The 4187-nt window shown below is 41.4% G+C and overlaps 1 non-coding gene across 1 annotated transcript; it reads left to right on the top strand.

Annotated features, from left to right (window-relative positions):
* The first annotated feature begins 2927 nt into the window (after positions 1 to 2927).
* LOC130963769 (small nucleolar RNA R71) lies at positions 2928 to 3035 on the top strand. The gene has a single exon (XR_009079889.1). It is a non-coding gene; the product is annotated as a small nucleolar RNA R71 (small nucleolar RNA).
* The last annotated feature ends 1152 nt before the right edge of the window (positions 3036 to 4187 follow it).

Here is a 4187-nt window from a genome sequence, read left to right as displayed (position 1 = left end):
ACTAAAATCCAAGTATTTCCCCCGAACCATAGTAAGATAATTCTTTGGATCCGGGTTCACACTTTGGTCATGGTTCTTGGTGATCCATGCATTGGCATAGAACTCTTGAACCATCAAGATTCCGACTTGTTGAATGGGGTTGGTAAGTACTTTCCAACCTCTTCTTCGGATCTCATGGCGGATCTTCGGATATTCACCCTTTTTGAGTGAAAAGGGGACTTCGGGGACCACCTTCTTCAAGGCCACAACTTCATAGAAGTGGTCTTGATGCACCCTTGAGAGGAATCTATCCATCTCCCATGACTCGGAGGTGGAAGCCTTTGCCTTCCCTTTCCTCTTTCTAGAGGTTTCTCCGGCCTTGGATGCCATAAATGGTTATGGAAAAACGAAAAAGCAACGCTTTCACCACACCAAACTTAAAATGTTTGCTCGTCCTCGAGCAAAAGAAGAAAGAAGAGAGTAGAAGAAGAAGAAATGAGGAAGAGGGAGATGGTGGTGTATTCGGCCAAGGAGGGGGAGAAGTGGTGTTTAGGTAGTGGGAAAATGAAGGGGTAAAGAGGGGTTTATATAGGAAAGAGGAGGATGAGGGTTCGGCCATTTGAGGGTGGGTTTGGGAGGGAAAGTGGTTTGAATTTGAAGGGTGAGGTTGGTGGGGTTTTATGAAGGATGGATGTGAGTGGTGAAGAGAAAGATGGGATTTGATAGGTGAGGGGTTTTTGGGGAAGAGGTATTGAGGTGATTGGTGAATGGGGGAAGAAGAGAGAGACTGATGGTAGGGTCCTGTGGGGTCCACAGATCCTGTAGTGTCAAGGAAAAGGCATCCTTGCACCAAATGGCATCAAAATCCACGTTTTGAGCCTTTTCTGGCGTTAAACGCCGAGCTGGTGCCCATTCCTGGCGTTTAACGCCAGGTTTTTGCCCTTTACTGGCGTTTAACGCCAGTCTGGTGCCCCTTTCTGGCGTTAAACGCCCAGAATGGTGCCAGACTGGGCGTTAAACGCCCAACAGCTAGCATTACTGGCGTTCGAACGCCAGCTTCTTCTTCTCCAGGGTGTGCTGTTTTTCTTCCTGTTTTTCATTTTGTTTTTGCTTTTTTCATTGTTTTTGTGACTTCTTATGATCATCAACCTACAAAAAAGATAAAATAACAAAAGAAAATAATTAATTATAAAACATTGGGTTGCCTCCCAACAAGCGCTTCTTTACTGTCATTAGCTTGACAGAGGACTCTCATGGAGCCTCAGAGATGCTCAGAACCGTGTTGGAACTTCCCAACACCAAACTTAGAGTTTGAATGTGGGGGTTCAACACCAAACTTAGAGTTTGATTGTGGCCTCCCAACACCAAACTTAGAGTCTGACTGTGGGGGCTCTGTTTGGCTCTGTTTTGAGAGAAGCTCTTCATGCTTCCTCTCCATGATGACAGAGGGATATCCTTGGGCCTTAAACACCAAGGATTCTTCATTCACTTGAATGATCAACTCTCCTCTATCAACATCAATCACAGCCTTTGCTGGCTAGGAAGGGTCTGCCAAGGATGATGAATTCATCCATGCACTTCCCAGTCTCTAGGACTATGAAATCAGTAGGAATGTAATGGTCTTCAACCTTAACCAGAACATCCTCTACAAGTCCATAGGCTTGTTTTCTTGAGTTGTCTGCCATCTCTAGTGAGATTTTTGCAGCTTGCACCTCAAAGATCCCTAATTTCTCCATTACAGAGAGGGGCATGAGGTTTACACTTGACCCTAAGTCACACAAGGCCTTCTTGAAGGTCATGGTGCCTATGGTACAAGGTATAGAAAACTTCCCAGGATCCTGCCTCTTTTGAGGCAATTGCTGCCTAGACAAGTTATCCAGTTCTTTGGTGAGCAAAGGAGGTTCATCCTCCCAAGTCTCATTTCCAAATAACTTGTCATTCAGCTTCATGATTGCTCCAAGGTATTTAGCAACTTGCTCTTCAGTGACATACTCATCCTCTTCAGAGGAAGAATACTCATCAGAGCTCATGAAAGGCAGTAGTAAGTCCAAGGGAATCTCTATGGTCTCTGTTTGAGCCTCAGATTCCCAGGGTTCCTCATTGGGGAACTCATTGGAGGCCAGTGGACGTCCAGTGAGGCCTTCCTCAGTGGCGTTCACTGCCTCTTCTTCCTCCCAGAATTCGGCCATATTTATGGCTTTGCACTCTCCTTTTGGATTTTCTTCTGTATTACTTGGGAGAGTGCTAGGAGGGAGTTCAGTAACTTTCTTGCTCAGCTGACCCACTTGTCCTTCCAAATTTCTGATGGAGGACCTTGTTTCATTCATGAAACTTTGAGTGGTCTTTATTAGATCAGAGACCATTGTTGCTAAGTCAGAAGTATTCTGCTTAGGACTCTCTGTCTGTTGCTGAGAAGATGATGGAAAAGGCTTGCCATTGCTAAACCTGTTTCTTCCACCATTATTGTTATTGAAACCTTGTTGAGGTCTCTCTTGATTCTTCCATGAGAAATTGGGGTGATTTCTCCATGAAGAATTATAGGTGTTTCCATAGGGTTCTCCTAGGTAATTCACCTCTTCCATGGAAGGGTTCTCAGGATCATAAGCTTCTTCCTCAGATGAAGCATCCTTAGTACTGTTTGGTGCATTTTGCATTCCAGACAGACTTTGAGAAATCAAATTGACTTGTTGAGTCAATATCTTGTTCTGAGCCAATATGGCATTCAGAGTGTCAATTTCAAGAACTCCTTTCTTCTGACTAGTCCCATTGTTCACAGGATTCCTTTCAGAAGTGTACATGAATTGGTTATTTGCAACCATTTCAATCAGTTCTTGAGCTTCAGTAGGCGTCTTCTTCAGATGAAGAGATCCTCCAGCAGAGCTATCCAAGGACATCTTGGATAGTTCAGAGAGACCATCATAGAAAATACCTATGATGCTCCATTCAGAAAGCATGTCAGAGGGACATTTTCTGATTAATTGTTTGTATCTTTCCCAAGCTTCATAGAGGGATTCTCCATCCTTCTGTCTGAAGGTTTGGACTTCCACTCTAAGCTTACTCCATCTTTGTGGTGGAAAGAACTTTGCCAAGAAGGCATTGACTAGCTTTTCCCAAGAGTCCAGGCTTTCTTTAGGTTGAGAATCCAACCATATTCTAGCTCTGTCTCTTACAGCAAAAGGGAATAGCATCAGTCTATAGACCTCAGGGTCAACCCCATTAGTCTTGACTGTGTCACAGATTTGCAAGAATTCAGCTAAGAACTGATGAGGATCTTCCATTGGAAGTCCATGGAACTTGCAATTCTGTTGCATTAGAGAAACTAATTGAGGCTTAAGCTCAAAGTTGTTTGCTCCAATGGCAGGGATAGAGATGCTTCTCCCATAGAAATCAGGAGTAGGTGCAGTAAAGTCACCCAGCACCTTCCTTGCATTGTTTGCATTATTGTTGTTTTCGGCTGCCATATCTTCTTCTTCCTTGAAGAATTCGGTCAGGTCCTCTAAAGAGAGTTGTGTTTTGGCTTCTCTTAGCTTTCTCTTCAAGGTCCTTTCAGGTTCAGGATCAGCCTCAACAAGAATGCCTTTGTCTCTGCTCCTGCTCATATGAAAGAGAAGAGAACAAGAAAGTGTGGAATCCTCTATGTCACAGTATAGAGATTCCTTTAGGTGTCAGAGGAAAAGAAAAATAGAAGAAAGAAGAAGGAGAATTCGAACTTTAATTAGATAAGGTTCGAATTGTGCATTGAGAAGGAGTGGTACTCCATAAATAGAAGGATGTGAGAAGGAGGGAAGAAGATTTTCGAAAATTAATTAAAATATTTTGAAAACATTTTTGAAAAACATTAATTGATTTTCGAAAATCAAAGTGGAAAAGAAATCAAGTGATTTTTGAAAAAGATTTTAAAATTAGAAATTAAGAAGAATTGATTGAAAACTATTTTAAAAAAAATGTGGTTAAAAAGATTTAATTGAAAAGTTATGGTTTTAAAAAGATGTGATTGAGAAGATATGATGTGAAAACAATTTTAAAAGATATGATTTGAAAACAATTTGAAAAGATATGATTTTAAAAATTAATAACTTGCCTAACAAGAAAAGATATGATTCAAACATAAAACCTTTCTCAACAGAAAAGGCAACAATTTTGAGATGTTCAATCAAATCATTAATTGTTAGTAAGTATCTTTTAAAAAGGAAAGAAATTGATTTTGA

This window comes from Arachis stenosperma, chromosome 2 (assembly GCF_014773155.1).
Source record: "Arachis stenosperma cultivar V10309 chromosome 2, arast.V10309.gnm1.PFL2, whole genome shotgun sequence".
In the NCBI taxonomy this organism is placed as follows: Eukaryota; Viridiplantae; Streptophyta; class Magnoliopsida; order Fabales; family Fabaceae; genus Arachis; species Arachis stenosperma.
This window is presented reverse-complemented; position numbering and strand designations above follow the sequence as displayed.